This window comes from Dromaius novaehollandiae, chromosome 5 (genome assembly GCF_036370855.1).
Source record: "Dromaius novaehollandiae isolate bDroNov1 chromosome 5, bDroNov1.hap1, whole genome shotgun sequence".
Taxonomy (NCBI): Eukaryota; Metazoa; Chordata; class Aves; order Casuariiformes; family Dromaiidae; genus Dromaius; species Dromaius novaehollandiae.
The window spans coordinates 77,338,102-77,361,007 of record NC_088102.1 but is presented as its reverse complement, the minus strand read 5'-3'; the positions used below and the strand labels follow the sequence as shown (position 1 = coordinate 77,361,007).

The following is a 22,906-nucleotide window of genomic DNA, read 5'->3' as shown; positions in this document are numbered from 1 at the left end:
GAAAAAATGAGGCAAGGTCTCGAGAGCGACCTTGTCTGGACACCAAGCTTAGTGACCTAATTTCAACTCTTGTCTTCAAAATCCTATGAAGCGCTGTGTCATTGTACTCGAGGAGTTCAGAATAAGCGTGTGTGTCGTATAAAGGGAAGCAGGTGGGTCTTCTTTTCCTAGAGGTGAAGCAGATTACATGGAAATGGAAGAAAAAGGAAGTACCTATGAATCTGGTCTTGGCAACTGGAGCACACAGGAGCAAGACCATCGATCTCATCAAAGAAAATAATCGAAGGCTGCATCTCATAGGCCTGGAAAGGAAGTACAGAGGCAGTCATATTGATGTATGTAAAACAAAGCACTACTCAGCAAGACCATGCAGGAGAAACATTATGGCTGCAAAGGCACTGACACTGTGCTGGAGCCAACATCTGCAAGATTTCCAGCCCCTCAGGCAAAGCAGGACAGCAGGGAAAAAGGAAACACTGGTGTTCCCTTTTCAACAGGAGACACTGCCCAGCTGCCCATGAGGCCAAATTCTCCTGGAAGACATCCACCATGAAGAAGTAGAGGTCCAACTCTGACCGAACCTGTAGCTCATTCCCTCCTTACCTGCTGAAATAATGAGCGCAGCTGTCGCTCGGATTCTCCCACCCACTGGCTGAGGCAGTCGGCACCTTTTCTCATGAAGAACGCTATTCTCCTGTCTCCCTGCCTACATTCATTCGCGAGCGCTCGAGCCACCAGTGTCTTTCCAGTGCCTGGTGGGCCATAAAACAGACAGCCTCTGCAACATGAAAAAGAGAGATTTATGTAGCTTCAGCAAAAACATGGAAAAGTGCCTATGACAACCCCCATTGTGAAAGCAAAGCAGCCTTCCCTCCTCATCAAAACATTTCCAATATTTGAAAGCAGGCAGAGCTGCAGTGCGAGGAAAGTCCAAAGAGGTGCAAGTGTTGCTAAGAGGCAAGATTTGAGAGCAAAGACTGTCTTTCTCCCTGCAAAATTCAAAGCTCTTGGACTGTGCCTTCCAGAATTTGTTGGCAACTGCTGGGGAGGAAGCCTTAAGCTGGGAGACTGAAAAAGGTCTTCCCTGTTTCCACACCCTACTTAAAACATCAACTGGAAAAAAGAATTCCTATGAACAAAGCAGCAAAACATCTGAAGATCTGCACTACTTTTAAAGGTATAGAAAGGGGAGGATTTAAAGTCATGTTTCAACATCCAGTGAGTTAAGCTTTGTTGGCCAAGAATATATAAAGCTAGCCTTTAAGTCTTGAGATATTGCCCCTCCAAAAAAAAAAAAAGAAGAAGAAGAATACTTTTCATGTTAAAAAGCATATCACAACATTTAGCTCTGTAGTTCTAATGCATCGCCTGTTACCTGGGGGGTTGGATTTGGAATCTCTCAAAGAATTCTGGGTAAAGCAGTGGGAACAGGACCATCTCCTTTAAGGCTGAAATGTGGTGAGAGAGACTGCCCACACCATCAAAGCATACCTAAAGAGACATGCAACAGAAGACATGTCAGAGGTCAGAGAAAGCTGCATCCTAGAAAAAAAGGCTTCCTCCAAACTTCCTTAGTGCTTCCTATGCCAGCACAAAGGCAAGGTTCAGGACGATCTTGAAGTTCCCTGAGAGAAAACTGTAAAGCCTGGGAGCTGTCAACAGCACAGTAGGGAAGGTTTTTCATGACCCCTAGAAAAGTCCCCACTGACACAATGAGTTACCGCTCCTTACCGAACTCTCAATTTGCACTGGATCAACTTCCGGCAAGGTGGTTCCGGTTTTCCTTCCATCCACATACTTTCCCTTGAATTCGTCTTTCCCAGAGTTTAGGGATAGGCACCTGATGTGAATGAAGGTGAAAGGGAAAGGGGCTCTCTAACTGAACATGCAGTTAGCGAGATTGCTGTGGTTTTCATAATTGAAAGTGAGTGTAGAAGCACTTATACACTGACATAAACTTCCCAAACTGTTAAAAATTCCCTAGAATTGATTGGCATTCACTATCCAAGCATGAAGAAAAGCAGGTGGACATTTTTATATAACACGATGAAATCGTTGAATGACAATGTGTGGAAGGGGATTCTAGCTTCAAGTGTAGAACAGAAGAATTGCAGATACCCATTCTCAGCCAGGACATCCGCAATCATCTCATCGCTGGCCCCCAAATCCTGCCTTTTTAAAAGCTGTTAGCTAATGAAAGTTATCTTCTTTCCCAAAGAAAAAGCCTTGCTTCCTCTAGACCCTCCAGCTGCCACAGCTACAGTGCTGCGCTTTTCCCATCATGACCATCAATCGGAAAAATCTTTTCAAGCATTACTCAGTGATGGCAGTGGCACCACTGTGGCTCCCTGAGAACTATCAGTATCCATACACCAACCTGTTTGTTCTTTTGCAGCACGGGCTTCGTGACCGAGCATGGGCAGATGCAGCCCTTTGCCTGACAGGAGAAGATGGGCCTGAAGAAATGGAAAGCAGCAGTGAGCATGCGCACTGGCCAAGAACTGCAATGTGCACAGGATACACGCCTCTCAATCACAAAGAGAGAGTTTTACCTGCAGAATGAAGGCAAGGAATTGAAATGAAAGTTGTGTGTGGGGGGGGGAGGTATATGTCTTTTCATCTAGCAACTTCTAGCCCACTGTACACAAGAAATCAGCTCTTCTGAGAAACTGTGCATGTAACCTACTTTCCAATGGATCCTGGAAGCACAGGACAGTCTTCCTGGGTCGAAGGTTATACTCCTTGCAGGGATCTTTGCCATCTTCCCCTTCTCGGCCTTCACCTTCTTGTGTTGCCCCTGTGACTGTAGAACCTAGAGAGAACTTCTTATTTGTCTGTACACGTATAGATTTTCATTCAACAACCTGTATCCCACTTATACACAAGAAATTAGCCCTTCAGAGAGGCTCTGCATATAGCCTACCTTTCAGCGGGGCTTGAGCCTCTTCAGCAGTTTGCCTAAGGTTAGATGGCTTTGGAGTATCTTCGCCATCAGCCTCTTCCTGCTCTTCATCGTCTTCTGAGGACCCTGTAATTATAGTACCAAGACATAATTTCTTGTTTGTCTCTGCATATGCACATTGTCATTCAATGACTTATTCCTCCCACCCTTAAGCACAAGGAATCAGCCCTTCTGACAAACTGTGCACATAACCCACCTTCCAAAGGCTCTTCATACTGGACAGCTACTCCTGGGCTGAAGGTTATACTCCTTGTGAGCATCTTGGCCATCTTCCCCTTCTTGGTGTCCACCAGCCTTTGATGGCCCTAAAATTACAGAGCCTAGCTATAATTTCTGATTGCGCTGTGCATACCTATGTTTTCATTTAACATCTTCTATCCCCCTTATACATGAGAAATTAGCCCTTCCGAGAAACTGCCTATAACCTACTTTCCAGTGGAGCTTGATAGCATTCAACAAGTTTCCTTTCTCTCACACTATAGCGTGCCTATAGGGAGCAAAGGTACAGGCTCTTTTAGACTGGGGTACACTTTGGAGGAAGTTCTTTCAGCAGTGGCATCGTGCTGTGTGAAATACATTACTTACCGAAAAGGAGCAAGGTAAAGACATTTTGACTTCTGTAAGGACTCCCTCAGTCTGCCTGAGGTCCATTCTTCCTCAGAATCTGAACTCAAACAGCAATATGAAGCCCATATCAACTTTTGTAAGCATGGAAGAAAAGTTCTTTACTTTTGAAGAAGTTTCTCAGGCAAAGAAAATTGCTGAAGAGGACAAGGCAAACCTCCTGGGAGTGAAGCAAGCGTTTGGTCCACAAGACAATACGGAAATTACTGAGCCCATAGACACGAGTGCCAGTAGTCCGAAGGTCTGGGTGGAATGATAATCCAAAACCAAAGACAGCAGCAACAGGGAATTACACAGGAGCTGTCTGCAAATTCTTGAGACAGGAAGCACCTTTACAATTCCTCCTCTCACGCACCTTCTCACTCCTCTGAGACTTCAGTAGCCATGACCGTCTACCTCCAAAACACTCCTGTCAAACCAGGTTGGTTCCACAATACCAAGGACCACAAGTGTGACAGCAGCAAAGGAGGGGACAGTTATTGGAGCGAGGACCAAAGGTCCTGTGGCCGCAGCCGACAAGGGAATAGTGACACAGGGCTGGACATGCTGCTGGGGAACAAAGATTCTAAATGCACAAGTTCTGCAGCCCTGACAGCGCCATATTATGGAGGGCTTCCACAGGCAGCAATTCCCAGCAGCACTGCGGACTTCCTTAGGGGCACAGAGGGAATAACCAGCCTACCGACTTAGTCCAAATAGCTCTTGCAGCCAGGACAAACCGCTCCTCTCCAACGTCCTCCTGGGAAGGTAACCAAACAGCGTCTTTTGCTGTCTCACCACCTCCTCTCGCCTTCTCCTGCTCACAGCACAGCAGCTCCTCCAGAACAGCGCAGAGCACAGCAGGGCAGGGCAGAGCCATGGTGAGAGCAGCCCCCAAGTGCCTGGGCTCAGCTCAGGCTCCCGGGGCCATATGCAGAGGGGGCAGCCGTTGCTGCGATGCACTGCGTGATGCCCCAGCCCATGTCACAGAGGGGCTGCAGGGACCCCTTTACCCCCCAAGGCGCTGCCAACGTTGGCCCTGCAAGGGTAAGGGGAGCTGCCTGGGGCACTTTAGGGAGCTGCCCCCACCTCACTGCCCACTCCCCAAGGATGCCAGGGGGCACAGGGAGCAACAGGAGGGGTTCCCCAGGCTGGGGCTCATCTCAGGCATGCCGCTCCTGAGATGCCCCCAAATCAGGGTTGCGGGGCTGTAACTGCTGGCAAGGAGATGCTCTGCTGAGGAAGGAAGGCCTAAATAAGCACCTGAATGAATAAAGAGGAAGACTGTGATTGCACTCACTCAGCCTCTGGGGAGGAAGGGCCAAGTCCCAGCTGTTGCTTCACTAGGCCTCAGGAATGGAGATGCCATGGCCTAGTGGAGGAGCAGAGGGGTTTGCTCTCTCACCCTGAAAACTGTGTTAAGGCAAATCCACCATGAATGGCTCCCAACAGTGTAAGAGCCTGGGAAAATCAGGAAGAAAAAAAAAAAAAAAAGCTTATTGGAAAGGTAATTTCTTCCCCTCAGCACTAAATTCTCTCTGCGTTAGAGACAGCCTCTGGGAATCCTGGTCTTGGGGTGGGTTCTAATTTGGGGGGGGTTAAAGATGTGATCCTAACAGGGCAAAACAAAGTGAAGGGTGGGGCCAGGCTGGGATTATCACTGGAACCCCAAAACCTATTTTCATTCACTGACTGCAGAGGAGAGAAGCTGCAGAGGGGAAGTGAGTGTGAGTGGGGGAAAAGGGAGGGGATGGTGAGCATGCTGGGAGGTGAATGGAGGGAATGGGAGCACAGAGGGAAGGGAACGGAGGGGCTGTGTGTGCGTGGTGAGCAACGGTGGGGATCAGAGCATGCCTCAGGGGAGATGGAAGGGAGGAGAGTGCTGAGGGAGGGGGAAGCAGGGGACTCAGGGTGCTCACAGAGGGAAATGGAAGGTACCTGAGGATGCAGGGAGAGGAGTGGAGGAGACTTTAGCATGCATGAGGGGACCAGAGCATGCATGGAGAAGGGATCTAAGGTTGTGCAAAGGAGCCTGGAGTATGCCAAGGGAGCAATCAAGGCAGTTGCAAGGCACACAACTGCACACCCCAGGAGAGCAGACAGATACACGAAGGGCACACTGAGCCCATGGCTTTAAGATTCCAGGAAGGCAGCTCCCTCAAGGCACTGGCACCTCAGCACTGCCACACCAGGCCTGGGCCGGTGGGAGTGTGTGGGACACTGAGGCTCAGCTCGGGCAGACTCGGCCCCTGCCCTCTATGGGGCCCCAGACAGCTCTTTCCCCCTGCCCCACAGCCCCGGCCCGGACCTCCTGCTCCACAGACCCAGCTGCCACTCACTGCCCCAAGGCCACAGCTCTGTCCCAGTGCCCCACAGAGCCCAACTCTGACCTCCTGCCCCATGGCCCCAGCTCCGACCTCCACAGCAGGTGCCTGCGGGGGCAGTGACTGTGGCAGATTTCTACCACTGTGGACTCTGGCCTCCGTTCCTGAGACTCTGCCAGGGGGATTCCCAGCATGGCCCAAGGAAGCAGCCTCCAAGTCAGCCCCTGCTGTTCCTCTCTGCAGAGGAGGCAGGACCTTCTGCCTGAAGCACTGGCTGGGGCCCTGTGAGCTGCAGATGCTCTGCAGTGGCAAGAAGGGGCCTGGGCATGAAGAAGATGGCAGAGGAGGAATTGTGCACCAAAAGCAGGATTCCCTCATCCTCCTCTGGCCCACCAGCACGTGTGTTGACACTTGCTGGTGAGTCGTGGTGACACATCACCTGGCGGGGTTGGATGCTATGGTACAGTGCTCAGGTTTCATCCTCGCTGGGGAATGGCAGGCTCCAGCCCGGGGGTGGGAAGTGAAAGGAGAGGCACCCCTTGATTTTCAGACATGCCCACATTGTCTATTGCATTGCCACCCCGGCCTCTGTGAAGAGCCCGGGCAGAGAGTGTGCAGCGTGACACGAGCAAGGCCAGGAGATCCCAAGAATAAAATAACCTCTGAGCTGCATTGCAAGGTTTCTGAAGGAGTTCCTTTGCCTGTATCCAAATCTGATCTGTTTGAAAGCCCTTGCCTAACAGACAATGGAATAGGCAGCAGCTCACAGTAGACAATGTAAGGGTTTGTGAATTTTCAGAGCATCTGCTTCATTAAGGATATCTGATCAAGGACAAAGGGGGAAGTGATAAAAAAATAACACAGAGCTGAACCTGATAGGCAAGGAATAACAGACAATGACAAAGACCAAAAGTCTCCAGTCTCTACTTAATTGGCCATTAAGAAAGCACAGGCATAGTTTTGGAGAGGGATAACCTGGACTTTGTAATTGAGGATTTCAAGTTGTTCATGGAGTGTTGTGGAACCATGCAGAACTGACAAAGCAATATGTAGGGCAGAGGATGAGGGAGGAACACAGAAGGGGAATAGGGAAGTGGTGTGTAAAAGGGACTGGTCATATGTAAGCAGATGCCAGTCATTATGCTTGTGTGACAGAGCCCTGCGGCTCATCACCGCAGTCTATCCTATCTTCCTGTTAAATCCTCTCAACTATCTTTCCATGTAACTTCACTCTGCCCCTGTGTGTGAGTGCTGTAAGGTCTAGGTGCCAGCAACTGGAGAGATCTGAGTGAGCAAATTTGGGGCCAGCAACTGGAGTCAGAGCTGAGACAGCAGTGGCCCCCATGATTGTGATGCCAGTAACTGAGGTGAGAGAGGGTCTCAGGTGCTCAGGACTCATATTGCCCATGCATTGTGCAGGCCAGCTGGGGGTGGAGGGGGGGTGAGTAGAGTGAGGGTCTCAGTGTTAGTGGCTGGTGCTGGACCGCATTTCATAGCACCCATGTGCTTGGGCACCAGCTGCTGAGGGGGCCACGGTGTTTTTCCCTAACCTGGTGTGCGTTGGGGTGGGATTCTCCAGCAAACTCCAGGCTGGACTAGCCGTTGAGCAAGAGGCCCAGAGTCTGGGTAGGGATATTAGAGGGACAGAGGGCTCAGCCTTGCTATTGACTGAACCTGCAAATGGAAGAGCAGCAGCTGCCTCCATCAGCCTGGGACCGAAAGCCTTCCAGATCCCCAGCCTCACTGGGCTGGGCTCCAGTGGCCAGGTAGGAGGGATCCCTGGTTCCCAGAGCCTGCCAGGACAGTGACTCTATAACATCCTTTAACACACTGGTTATGCTAATTGTGGGTTTTTCTTTCATTTACTTACTGATTCTGGTGGGAAACTTTGAGATGGTGATGTTAATCAAGACTGAGTCTCAGCTGCATGCTCCCATGTATTTCCTTCTTAGTAACCTGCCCATCTTAGATGTCAGCTACTCTGCTGTTATTGCCCCAAGGGTGTTGCTGACTTTTGCAGCAAAGAGGAAGGCTACAGGCAAAGGCATGTAACTATTAAAAAAAAAAAAAAAGTTGGGGGTCCTCTTGGAGTCAACAGTAAAAATAGACACTGCCAGAGGACAAGCTGTATTACCTATCCCACACACATTTTATCATGAGAATGAATCTTCTGAATACACCTCCATTTTAAGTGACTACTGACCCCGTTAGAAACACATGTGGTGTAGGATTCATCCCTCTGAACTTCACAGGCATCTAAAGAGAGACTAGAATGCCAGTTCCAAGGTGTAGTCAGTAGAGGTGTAGTCAAGAAAATATAGTAATTCATCTAAAAATATGAGTGTCTCCTCTAGAGTAAGATGAAACATTACCCAAATGAATCCCAGACAACTGGTTGATGTGTGGCTCTCTGTGACATAGACACCTGCAGTGGCACACAATTCCACATGTAGATATCTGACCTGGGGCTTAGGGATTACGACATCTAGATCCTGTGGGAACCTAAGAAGAACAGTCTATGGAGTTCAGGATGTTCTGATGAGCACATGTAAATGTCTACTTTAGGGTGAGATAATCTGTGCTATTGAATTCAGTAATACTGTTGGCTGAATGTCCATGAAATACAATGGGAACCTTGATACCCGAAACACATACAGGCATTTATATTGCTGATACAGGGAATTATGTGTATGAATCTGGAGCTGAATCCCACCTCTGAATTTAAAGAAGCTGAATTTGACTCTCCTAAAATTTAGTTAGATTAATCCCAAATATGAAACCCCTTTTTTTCTTTTTCCTTCTCCAGAAGCACAAGGTGTGACATGCCACCGAGATGTGCGTTAAGTTATCCAAGATTTCCTGGAGAATGATCAGAACCAAATTCTAAGCTTCAGTTATGTAGCAGAGCAGAGAAGCAAACCCTTTTATAAGACTCAGTGATCTTATTACACACACTTCCTTTTTTCCTACCAAATATATTCCAGGAATCTCTTGCTCAGATTTTGACAGCTACCTTGATCATGAACTCCATAAGGTCCAGGAAGTGTCTGCCTGGGAATGCCCCAAGGTGGATAACCATTTTCAAAACTTTCCAAGCAAAACTTTCAAAACTTCATCTTAAACAGAAAGCCTGGTCATCCTTTTGGTTTCCAGACCAGGGTCTGTATGAGAACAATGGCTTTTTTTGGCCATACAGTCCATTCATTTGTTATCTCTTCACTTATACCACTGAGCATGTTCTTGGTTACCTTGAAAAATGCTGTGCACAGAAACATACGGAAGTGCCATCATGGATTAGAAAAACAGAAGGCAGTCCCATCTAAAAGCCTAGCTTGCTAAGGGGAACACCACTGCAAGGGCCCCAAAACACAGCTTCCATTCATGCCTCAGTATTCCCACAACTGAAGCACATCTTACGGATAGTCCTTGAATTCGGAGTTCATAAAGAATCTTCCCCAAAGCACCGTCAGACAAAAATCTACACACTCATCTTTGAATTTTAATCTCACATTAACTCATTTCAAAATAGAGAACTCTTACTATGGCCAAGTTTCCCACCATGCAGCAAAGACTGAAATGAGTGAAGCATCTCATTCAGCACTAATCCCTGAAATAAAGGTTCCCAAATCCCTCTACCAGAAGAAACAAATCTGTTTCAAAAATGTGTATTTAGTGACATCCACAATTTCCCCTCTTCTTTTATTTGTTTGGTTCATATCCTTGTAAAGTTATTTCACACAGAAAAGAGAGAAACTACTAAAGACCAAAGCCAAACCACAGCTTCCCAGGGTTCAAGTCACTGTGAAGGCTACCAGATTACATCCATAGGAGCTGTCATTTAGAACAGGTCCACCAAACCAGCCGAAATATGCAAGATGACACTGACAGAGAATTTGGCTCACTGTTCATCAATAACCTAGACTACTGTATGTTTTCTTATAATGTGAAGAGGAAAAAGAGCAAGAAGGAGAAGAAATTAAGCAGTAACACTGTTTACAAACATGAAGGCTTATTATGCATGAAGACAGTACCTTCATTTCAGTGTAATTTATTTTAAATATTAAAAAGCAGATTTTGTATTAGAGAGCTATTCCCAGTATAAAGCCCTGGAGAGAAAAGGCTTGCTTATGCAGAAAGAAGGTAGGATGTAATTTTCAACAGTACACCACAGTCAGCTTCATGGAAGGTCTCAAGAGTCCAGTGCCAATATGCATTGGCAATGTGATACAGATAAATGCCACTCATATTTGAGAACATGCCTGCAGTTTGAAGTGGAAGAGCCACCTGGTTCCAAGGAAATGACTTACCAGTCATGTTGGAGCTACACTTGCTACTATCAAAGCATTTCATTGCTGACCATAAACGGTTAGCGGGAATTTGCTTGTTGCCACCTCTACAGGAACATTCCTGCAATGGTTTGTCTCTGATGAGCAAATAATTTCCTCTACTTTCACCACTTAGGGAAGGTAAGCATGAGGAATTAACAGAGCAAGGAGAACTAAAACACCTAGCTATTTCTGAGGTGAAAATCATGTAACAAGAAAGTGGTGATTTCACTTTAATTTTTGCTCGATCGTTCTCAGATGAAATGAAAAAAGTGAAATAAATGAGATAGTAGTCAGTAAATCTAAAAAAATCCCAAACACAGTATGAATGCTATCTTTTGATTGTGGAAAGGCCCACATCAACCTTGACCTTCTCAACCATATCTTCAGGGCTGTTTTCTTCTGAATAATGTTTTTTTAGTACAGAGCCCCTAGTTATGTAAACAAATTCGCCTTTATGGTTCTTCAGAAATGAGAATGATGTTGTTTGGTTAAACTAGAAATTGTAATCAAAGGTGATATTTGAGTGGAGTTTTAATTATAAACACGCCCAGTTCTTAAGAAAAATACTGCTTAGGAAAGCGCTAGAGTTCTGGGAGAATTTCAGCAAGGCCATATAGCTTCCAGCTCTGAACAAGGTTTTGATAATGCCCCAAAATATCACCATTTATTAATCATCCTGTTTTTACAAGGTCATCATCTTCTAAATCTGCAGTCATTTCAATTTGCTGATCTGCATACCTTTTTTCCTGTCCTCTGTAGATAGCCATTTTTATTTAGAAATGTAGAGAACCGGTACTAAATGCAGTTTTGTCTCGACATTGCTGTCGCTGCTGCAGAGCTGCCGCCGCCAAGGTGCGTCAGGCAATGCCACGCCGGCACCCCCAGGAGCCGTCCGCCAGGTAAGCAACCTCATGCACCTGCTCAGGGGAAAAAAGGCACAAAAAGGGCAGAAGGCGGCTTCTAGGGGAACAGCACGTCTGGCACAAACTGCACATACACATTTGCCATCTGCGCATGAGCAGGAGACCCAACCCCCACCCCCCCAGATGCCCCTATCCTGTTTCTGGAAGGTTCCGAGAGGGCGGACTGCGCATGACAGCTAATCTGCATGGGAAGTGAGGAAGCACCTCCCAGAGGCAGGGCAAGAACCTATAAAAACTGCAGACTGGGTGAATTGAGGGGGGGGGCTTGTTTGTGAGGACTGGCGATTTCAGACAGAGTCAATGGAATAGCATCGGACTCGGAGTGGCGGTAGCTAGTTTCTTTTCTCCTTTTCCAACTTTCTCTATCTTTTCCCCTTACCCTTTTTCCCTCTCCCCTTCGCTTTTCCCCACCTTTTCTCCCCACTCCATTGAAAATAAAGTTAAAAGGTTGTGCGGTATTTGACCGGTTTTAGGGTCTTAATCTCGTCCTTGGGATCGTAAGGAAACCTCCCGATATTGGATCGGGACAAGAAACAGTTGTTACTATATCCTGACTCCTCAGTAATTCTCAGTTGTGCTTGTGAGATTCCTTCATGAAAACAAACCCGTAGAGGCTGTTAAGAACTGATCTTCTGGTTTATACTTGATTATGTCAGATAATCTTTCTTTCCAGATTTAAGTACCTACTTTATAATCATTTCATTCTGAGCTCTCACCGTATGCATACTTTATAAACATCTTATAAAGACGTCTTATAAGACCTTATAAAAGTCTTAGGCAATTAACAATAGGAATCTTCTGACCTCTTTTATTGGATGAAATTAACTGCTTTCTGAAAGTGCTCATTCATTTCCCTTGATAACAGAGTAAATGTAGAGGACTATTCAGCTGTAGATATCTTTATTTGGTCACATGAATTCCACCCCAAAAACATGGGAATAATTAACAGACTCAAACTTCAGTGTACCCTTATGCAGTACACAGTCCTTATATCCAGAAAACTCTGTGTTCAGTTGGTTTCTGCATCACACTTACGCAGTTGCATTAATGCAGTTGCCCACACGGCTTCTTTGTTAAGCCTGTCCTTCTGTGGCCCCCAATGTCATCAATCACTTCTTTTGTGACATTCCTCCCTTGCAGAAACTCTCCTGCTCTGATACACACTTTGCTCACATGGTGCACGTGGCCTTTTCTGCAGTAGCAGGGTTGAGCACCATTTTAGTCATCCCCATCTCTTAGCTGTATATCATCGTTTCCATTCTACAGATTCATCGTGCCTGAGACGGATGGAAAACCTTTTCCACCTGTGCCTCCCATCTATCAGCTCTCACCCTATTCTATGAGACTCTTCTTTATCTGCTTAAGACCCATGTCCAGCAGCTCACATGATCAATACAAAGTGGTGGCTGTGTTTTACACACTGATAGTCTGTACGATGAACCCCCTGATCTACAGCCCGAGGAACAAGGAGATGAAGGATGTTCTGAGGAGGACAATAGCAAACACAACTATTACTAAGTAAAATCATCTTATGGGACAAATCTGGAAGTGTCTAAAAGTGGGAGAAAAATTCAGAGAGTATAATTTGTCTCCTGTGGAAGATATCCATGTTTCTGAGTCAGCAGCTAGGAACCTCAATAAGATGGGATGCTGCTTTTTTTATTTTTCTTGGGATATAACTTTTTTGAAAGTCAGTAGAGGGAAAATCAGAACAGATTATTTTCACATGCCACTTGCCTTTTACAAAAGATACCAGTCAGTGAAGTGAGAAATGGTTTCCAGGTTGCTTCCCACAGAGTTGTCCCAGATCTCTATGGCCCCAGCTAACCTTCTAACCAGCTGCTGAACATCCAGCTATGCTGTGGAGGAAATATACAGCAGGAGAAATAAAGACCCTAGGTGAACACCTTCCTGTTAGCTCAGTTCAAACTAGATGAAGTGATAGCTGATATTACTAAGTGTCTTTGAGGTTAAGGGCTGGAAACTTTACATCTTTCTGAGGTCACTCAAGCTGGAAAAGGAAATGTCAAACTAACAGAGAATTTTGTGCTGGAAGAGTCAGTCTTGTGTATAGGATATTTTTGTGGGGAACTGTTCCACAAAAAATTGCCAGCCAGCTGCAGGGGTGAGGCAGGAGCCTGGTCTTAACATGAGAGTGTAACCCCAACCGTCATGACTTGCCCTGTTAGGAATACGAACTCTGAAGACTGTAAGAAGGATGGTACACCGAATTATCATCAAGAAGTTGCACCACTGGTTTAAATAAATTAATCCCTACCTAACTTTCATAGGCGAAATTGTCTTCTGATCTATACTGCTTCATCCAGTTGGATGCCCAGGTCAGACTGTCTAGCTTTCCTGGTAGGAAATGGAAAGAGGAAGAGGCATCCTGAGAAGGTAATTCATTCCTCTTTCCTTAGCCACCTCTCTTAGGACAGGACATATGCCTCTCCAGCATTTTCTACCTGCATCCATTGACCACAGAATGTGGGTGGCTTTGTAAATTAATAAATCTGGGGTAAGATTCATGTCCCCTAACTCTAGGTTTCCAAACAAAAATAAGGCAACATTCATTTTCCTCATCATTTCCATTTTATGCTTAACCAGCTTCACTTGTGTCCATATGATCATTTCACCTTTGTGTGTTCCCCATATATCTCCTCACCAGTAGAAATAATAGTAATATTCTGTTAAGAGAGGTAAACTTTTGTAATGTCCCTCGTAGCAAGTGAAAAATATGGCTGCAAAATTTGACCTCAAAGGAAATTCCATTATTTCAAAAGTTTCAATTATTTTACTGTATCAGGACAACACAAAAAAAATTAAAAGATTGTTGTATTTAATTAAAATATATTAATATATATATTATAAAGAATTCCTCAGTATTTCATTTAAGCATTCTGAGTCACAGTAAACTAATCAAAACAACTTTTATTTAGTTTATGTTGGTATATATACCGTAGACTAGTAAGTACCACCCCCTCCTACTGCTAGTACCATTGCTAATATGCTAGAAGTAATGTCCCATGTTGGACCCATTTCACCTGCTATTAGGCACTGAGCCGCATCTCCCAAGGTTGTAATTACATCAGCTCACTGCCTGAGGAAAGAGATTTTGTTTTTCCCCTATCTTTTCTTTTGCCTCCCATCCTTGGCTTCCAGATGCATCCCTTCCCATCCATTAGAGCAAACTCTCACACATCAACAGTTCTCCGAGCTGTTCCAGCAGAACAACAGAAAATTACCTTTTCTTTTTTTTTTTTTTTTTTTCTCCTGCATTGTGTAAAACTTCTGTTGGGCTTCCATGTGATATTAGGTCCACATAAAACAAGAGCACCCAGCTCTCCACAGAAGGGGGGGACAAGTAGGGGCATCCACACTTCAAGAAGAGTTGGGGGGCTTGTAACCCACACATCCTTTGCAAACTGGTATATACATTCAGCTACATGCGTACATGAGTGTGCACAGGGTTAGAACATCTTGGGATTAGGTATGGTAGGCATTTACAAATGCTTTGTAAAAATTTATTATTGCAGTTTATCTGTTGTATTGCTGATATGGATCCTGAACACAGAGTTCAATGATTACCAGTTAATGACATGTTGTTAAGAAATTAATAAATATTTTCAATCCTGATTTTGGTTTAAACTGTGTGAAGTGATATGCCTTTTTTTTTTTTTCTCGTTTGCAAGAGCTTTCTCAGTAAATACAGTGTCTGTATCCATTTTCTCCAACAAGGAGGTCTTCTGGTATTTGAAACAGCAGGCTAACTCAAACACTCATTTGCCTTCCTTTTTTCAGACATTTCTAGGTTACCTCTAAGCTTTTGTCTCTTTGGTGCTCATGCTTTTTTTCAATATAAGAAATAATCACGGTTTTGGAACTCTGGAATTCATCTGGAATTTCCAAGTCTTAATGAACAGGAAGCTGAAGAAATCCGCCTCACAAGAGGCCACCAACCCTTCCATAGCCTGGAAAATACACATGCCAAAAGAAGATGCCTCTAGAAGTGACATGTGACAATAGTGGCTGGGAGAGAATGCAAAGAATGAACAAGGAAATAGCTGGGGAAAGGTATCTGGGGACTGCTTGTTTTGGGTAGATGGCCAGTCAAAAGCTTTCAAAAGGATATAAAATAAAGCACTATATAATCTTGGCAACAGGACACTTTTCCTCTTTCATTACCTCTCCCTGCCCTTTTCCTCCTGCCCAGTTTCAAACTTAAAATTCCTCTCTTAATTTTAGGGGCCTTTTAAGGGTTATCCCCAACTATCTCATTCCCTGTCACAACCTCCGCCACTCCTCATCTCCTGCAAGTAAGTGGCAAAAGTATGCATCTGGGAAGAAAGAGGTATACACGGTGGTGGGAAGCTATTAGATCATCTCTTCTGGAAACACACCCTAATTTTAATGAGATACATTCAGATCCTACTCTTGTGCAGCAGGCACTACAGTAATCACTGCTGTACAAGCACAAGCCAAAAGAGATCAGTTTCCAAAGGTCCCCTCATTAATTTTAGCACAAGTATCATAGATTATTTTCATTTTTATTGTTCCTGCAGGGGCATAGCTAAGCTAAGGATATTAGAGTCACTGTCAGAGTGGTGCTTCTATGGTGCAGTTTTGAACAGTTGCTACAGACATTACCCAGTAGCAAAAGAAAAGCTTCAATATTGTGCTCTTCCCACTTGGGCCTGGGATTTCAGTCCATGCAGGTTCTGTGCTACTTGTTGAGATGGATAGTTTATGACATTTGTCTTCCGCTTTAACACACAACACTGCTCTGCCACCAGCAGAGTTTCCCCTAACTACTTAACTATTCTGTATCCTGGCATTAAAATGACCTGTTGGCTGTCCTCCTTCCACCAAGTTTCCAATACACCTTGTATAACAATGCCATCATTTTAGGCCCAAAATTCAAGTCTGGGGAAACTTTATTTCTTAAATCTCTTGTATTAGTTGGAACCTTCTTCAGTGCTTTCCATTCATTTTCCATTTTCTGACTTAGCCTTCACTTCATGATACAGAATTTTCATGTATTCGGTCTTAGAAACATTACCTTGGAGCCATGTAACATTCCATATTTGTTAGTTTTTCCCTTACTTTTAAAGCTCATTTAACATCTTTTTCATTTGCCAGCAGCTTGATTTCCTACTAGTTCGGATGGAGTCTCCTCCTCTTGCATAGTATACCTTTATTACGGAATTGTCCTGAGTCCTTAATGAAGCTAAAGCTTTCCTCAGACAATAATCTTAGCTGTTTAAATAGATGTTTCTCCACTCTCTCCTTCATATGCCATACAATGCTAAGAGCATTTCAGAAAATGTCACCAAACAATTCCAGGTCTTTATCTGCCTTTCCATGAACCTAAACTTTTCCTCCAGAACTTCACTCCTGCTTTCCCCTATGCCATTAGTCCTTATATATATGATGACAGCATATTAATCCTGTGACCGTCACAGTAGACTATGTAGGTTCACTGTGTAGTCTACAGACTTTGTGTTTCAGAGAAATACACTCTTTGTTCCTTTTTGTCATCTATGTTGATTAATTTTCCCCTCACAGAATCTATGAACCTATTTAACCATGAGAAACTTGATCTTTTCATCTCAAGTGTCAATAATTTCTCCTCCTTTCAAAGTTTGAACAGCTTTAGCTGGGCGAATGTTCCATTAATTTGAATGACCCAGAGAAATTAAAAAACAGAAAGAGCTGGGGACTTATTTCTCTTGGACCGAATGTATGAATATCATTTCTTGAACACTGACTTTTCTAGCCAAGGTGTTTGATTTGGTTACACATAAACATATCCCTTGGTGAATAAGAAAAGACCTTGGCAAATATATAGTTGTTTTAACTGAAGCATCTTAGAAGAACATTAGTTTGTGCCTTGAATTAACTTACTGCCATATGTCACATGTTGGGAGTCCCAGTGTAGAGGTTAGAAGTGTAGAGAAAGCGTTTGAAGGAGCAACTCATATCTGTGCTTCTTATGTCTGTAACATGTTTCAGAATAGGCTGAAGTACGTCTGATGTCAACACACAGCTTGAGAAAGGGGCTTCTGTGGCGGACAGATGAGTGAACTTTTGCCTTAAACATTTCTTGGTACATAAGGTGCAAGCAAACCGTAACCCCGAACAAGCCATCTGTTCCCGGCAGGAACAGGACTGAGCTGCTGCGACCCCCGAAATGGTCTCCCTGCGACCGTTCAGGACACACCGAGCCTGCGCCAAACCAGACCATGATCGGGCAGAGACTTTGGGACCTGGACTGTAAATTATTGCCGCTTAGCACAACTTCTATAAAACTTGCTTAGCATGAGTAGCTAAATTTGCTGAAGCCTTAGGCCGCACTCCCTAGTTCAGTGAAAAAGGGCCCCAGAGCTGGTGCAGGCAGGAAAGACAAGGGGGTTACCAGCAGTTTGCATTCCCACGCTTCACACTCCGGGAGGAAGGATGTCAAGGCATTGAAGTGAGGCCTGCTTGGGCGCCGGGACCCTGGGGAGCAGGGTCTCCTCTCGCTGCGGAAACAATGCTGATTGGGGGGTCTGGGCTATCTCGGGGTCCAGATCATAATCCCTTTGTCTGGACCTTGGAAATAACACCTACCATCACTGCTGGGGAAGTAATAATTTGTCAGGGCCTTGAGAGATAAGGGCAGGACCCGAAGAATGAAAACACATCTGTCAGCAGAAACCACAACAGTAAACAACCTACCTAGGGACCCAATAAGGAGCAGGAGACCCCAGACCTAAATATTACTATTGGTCCAAACTACTGCGTGAAGGACGGAGAGCTTAGATTGGAAAGTATAATTGCCCAGGGATTTCTTTGTTCGGGGTCCCTCTTCGGAGGCACCCAACTCGAGCTGTAACTACTGCACGTGTGTCATTACAATTTATTTGTTTAATTTGCCTTGATTTGGCTCTGAACTTTTCAGCGGGAACCTAGGGTTGGACCCTGCTCGAGTTGTAATTACTGCACGCGCTTCGCTAAAATTTACACCCAGGGTGAAGAGGACCAACAGGATGCCGCTGGATCCACGGGTGGTGATACCTCTTTCTCTCTCCCCCTTTTTTTCCTCCTTCTCTCTCCCTCTTTCTCTCTCTCCTCCCCTTCACCTTTCCCCACCTTTTCTCCTCACTCCGTGGAAAATAAAGTTAAAAGGTTGTACGATATTTGACTGGTTTTAGCGTCTTAATCTCGTCCTTGGGATTGTAATAAAACCCCCCCGATATTGGATCAGGACAGCTTCCCAGAATGCAAAACAAGGCCTAAGTTTCACTCTTCTCCAGGGGTTTAATTCACCCCTACATATCCTAGAGGCTCAGAAAACCAAGACAGGTTGATATGGCTGAAATTACCAGTCTGCTTCAGAGCAGTCTGGGGAAAAGGCCTTCTCTACTGAACAGAAGCATCTTTTTCTCATTCCCTGTGTTTCCCTCCCCAGTGTGGAAAATGATTTTTTTTTGGTCCATGATGACCTAAGTTACTATGTAGCAGAAGAAAACAAGAAAAATAACACAGAGGGGAAAAAAAGAAGAAGAAAAATCTCTTTAAAAATGTGAGGAAGAAAGTCCATTTGTATAACTGCACAAGAAGAGAGGACAGATTATCTCCACAGGGAGCACAAAGGACATTTTAATTGTCCTGCTGTGTCTTGCCTTGTGTTCAGATGCTGTGGCCAACCAGGAATTCTACACCCAAATGGAGCACAAGTATTTGAAAAACATGTTACTTGCTAAAATATCTCCTTTCTGACAAGGAGCAGGAGATTTTCCTCTCCCACAAATAAGCTGTGTCCCTGATTCAGCTAAAGATGCACTGTGTCTTCCCTTCTGGTTTTAGAGAACAGAAATTCCTTCTTATTTGGAGACAATAGAGAATATGCACCTTGCAGTCAGAGCTGCGTTATTTTCTTCTTCTTCCTCTGCTTCTTTTACAGGAGAGTTCATTGACAAGAGAAGCAACACTGACACACCCAGAATGCTAAGACGTGAGTGGTAAGGTAAGAATAGTGAGTTGCAAATACAAATTCTTTTGACAAGCCTGAATGCAGAAGATGAGCTATTTCATACCTTTGCTTTATATCATGAGGGAAGTGGGAATTTCCTTCTTCCTCCTCCCCCCCATCTATCAATACAGGTATTCTTGAGAATAATCTCTGATTTTTTTTTCAGACTGTGAGAGCTTGCTTTAGGAGCTTTCAAAGCAGTAGCTTTCTCATTTTGCTGGGATTCCATTTGGCATAATTACCATGAGAACAAACTCTTTGATTGAAGGTAATAATTTCCAAATGAGCTAACACCTTACTGGACACAGTCTAGGAAAATCTATGAGCTCAAAAAAGCATTAAAACTGTGTTAAAACTGGTGGTGGAAAAATGTCTGAAAAGTGAAAGGGGAAAAATTGTTTCGTATGCCACAAAGAGTGGGACAGAAGGTTTTTCAGTTAAATTGCAATGGGAAAATTTGAGTTAAAATTTAGGAGAAAACTTAATAATCACTAACTTTTTAAGAACAAACATAAATGGCTAGGGATTGTGTGAAAACTATGCTACTAGAGAGTTTAAAGAACAAAGTAGGCAAGGGTTTCTGGGAATCACATTGGTGGAGTGCATTCTTCCTTGGAAAAATAAAAATGGACAAGATCAGTTCTTCCAAAGTCTCTTCATAATTTTGTATTCCTGGGCACAGAAAGCTTATCTCTAGACTGCTGAAACAGAACATGCTTGAGAAGTCAGCTGATTATAATTTTCACATTAGTTTCAGATTTACAGAAGCAACAGCAGACCATAAGCTCTGCTTTTTCAAGCTGAAATGCCATTAATGCTTATAGGTCAGCTTTTCCAAGCAACCAGCTTTTGCCTGCTGCTTACCATAGTTGCTCCAAAATACCATTTTTGGCATAGTGGTAAGCTACAGACTTCTTTGGCCCCTTTTTTTTGGTTTGAGAGATTTTCCTAGTTTAGCATGTGTTTATATCTCAGCAATGTACAATGTTAATTACCTAGACTATGTCTATCAAAACATGTGAAAAAAGCATTTCTAGAGTATGATCCAAGTTATCTTTGAGTGAACATCTAATATAGGTGAGGTAAAACAAATACTATGGAGCTAATGCCTGCAGTGCAGATGACTGCTGTAGAAGTTAAATTAAACATTTGGGGAGGGAAAAGTAGTGAAGTTTGCAGGAACAGGTGCAATTTGTTAACCTGTGCTCCTTCAAAGTACACAGAAAGAAAATACATTTTTAAAAGGCAGGAAATGTCTCTGAGATAATCTACGTTCAAAACTTGAAAAATATAAATAGGAAGATATATGCAAAATTAAGCCTTCATCCTCAGTCAGCTTGACTAGAGCCATGTTGGCAACCTGACAGTCACCTTGCATTTGTCTTGTTTTCTTCAGTGTAACCCTGGCTTTCTCACCCATGATAGATGGCAGAAGGGAATCACTCTGTGGTGACAGAATTTATCTTGTTGGGCTTCACAGACAACCTGAGGTTGCAGGTCCTCCTCATCATGGTGTTTCTACTGATCTGTTCACCCTAGTGGGAAATCTAGGGATGATTGTGCTCATCTGGATCAGCTCAAGGCTCCACACCCCCATGTACTTCTTCATCAGCAGCCTTTCCTTCTTAGATGTCAGCTACTCCACCATCATTATACCCAGCACTCTGATGACCTTTGTGGCAGAGACAAAAGTCATATCGTACACAGCATGTGCATCTCAGCTCTTCCTGTTCTGCATTGCAGTGACGGGAGAATGCTACCTCCTGGCCGTGATGGCATATGACTGGTTCATAGCCATCTGCAACCCCTTGCTTTACCCTGTCATTATGTCCAGGAAGTTCTGCATGCTCCTTGTGTGCGGCTCCTGCTTCATGAGCTGTGTGAATGCAACTGTTCAGACGACATTTATATTCCGCTTGTCCTTCTGCAAGTCCAACATCATCAACCATTTCTTCTGTGACCTGGCCCCCACATCCTGAAACTCTTGCTCTGACACATCACTGATCTTGTCCATTTTGTCTGTGATACTATGCTTATCACCGCCACTGTTCTCCTCATTGTCATCTCCTACATATGCATCGGGGTCACCATCTACAAGATTAAATCTGCCAAAGGCAGATGCAAAGCTTTCTCCACCTGTGCTTCCCATATGACTGGTGTTACCATGTTCTATGGGACAGGCTCCTTCATGTACTTAAGGTCCAGTTCAAAATACACTGTGGAGCATGACAAGATCATCTCTGTATTTTATACCCTGGTAATTCCCATGCTGAACCCTATGATTTACAGCCTGACCTGAGGAACAAGGAGGTCAAAGAAGCCCTTCAAAGGATAATAGCAAGGCTGTATTGTTCTCCAAGAAAACAACAGATTCAGGACTCCAAGCAGAACTGAGAGACAATGATGTGTCCTTATTGTTGAAACAGGTGAATTAAATACGCAGGAAGGTGGGTTCCCCCCTGCCAAAGAGAAAGGAAAAGGGAGCAATATCCAAGACTGCCTGTTGCCACATCTGTTTTTTGTGAAAGAGCGTTGCTAAGCAAACACCCTTCCTATTGCAGAGCTCCCTCTTTTCCCTCACCCCTAAGAGAGGGATGTGTCGTCAGCAGTCCTCAGGAACTAACTTTTCAGATGTGATGTAGCATTACTCCATAATGTAGCAGTGCCTCATGCCTGATCTCATGCTGTGACCTCTGCAACTACAGACGCTGTCAGACAAATTCACTGGGAATAATTATACGCATTCTTGTTTGCTTGTTTATTTATTTGGAAGCCAAAGATATTAGGATGTATCTTAAGATATTTGCTGTATAGAAGTCTAAAAATGAGTTAGGCTTTCTGGGTTCCTTGTTGAGGTGGCACCCTTTCTGGGTGCCAGTTGAGTCTAAGTTTTAGTGGCAGCTCCACCAAGCTCTTATGTTAGATCATACCACACTTCCATGCAGGATGACCCTATGTGATGGTTATGTGCTGCTGATTTCTACATACGCTCTAGCAGCTCCTGCATTTCAGTTGCCCAGGTAATACCTGCAGTGGTGGGTGAAGGAAGAGATCAGCTGCCAGGAAAGAGCAGATCACCTCCCATCCTTTCATCTCTTCCCACTAGGATTTCATAAAGTGAAATCCTGATACTAAGTTTAATGTAAGAGACCAACACAAAAGCTATGCCCTGGGGTATTGGTCCTTCTCCCAGATATGATGAGAAGGTCCTTCATGGTAGTGGGTGAAACTGGGCCAATCTACATGGTGACTGATGGTCAGACCACTTGCCGAGCACTTCTCTCAAATAAAATCTTACCCAAAGAAATCAGCTGAATGCATAATTATGATGTGGGAAGTAAATCCTTATTTACAGCAGGACATGTAGCAAAGGAGGTGCTTGCTGTTCTTGTGGTGGGAATCTGCCTCATTAATGACATGGCATAGGGAGTCCTGCAGGATGAACCTCAGGAAGAAGAAAACCAAACAAGGCAACAGACCCAGCATATGGAACCAAGTAGTCAAGAACAGGCCATGATAAAAACAGAGATTAGTAGCTTGGTGGCATGGGGGGTTCATGGTTAGCTGGTGGGTGAGAATGAGTCTTTTTTCAGGCTTTATCCTTTATGTAAGAGGATGTGTACCTGGGGAGATTGGATCACTGCACATCCCTGTGCTCAGGGCTCCCCAACAAGCCAACCAGGAATGGCAACTGGGCCCCACCCAACCGCTACCAAGCTCCCCACAGATCTCATTAGGATAGTCCAATTCTA

The 22,906-nt window shown here is 44.5% G+C and overlaps 1 pseudogene; it reads left to right on the top strand.

Moving 5' to 3' along the window:
- The first annotated feature begins 20,579 nt into the window (after nucleotides 1–20,579).
- LOC135328622 (olfactory receptor 5J3-like) lies at nucleotides 20,580–21,548 on the top strand (annotated as a pseudogene).
- Nucleotides 21,549–22,906: the final 1,358 nt, after the last annotated feature.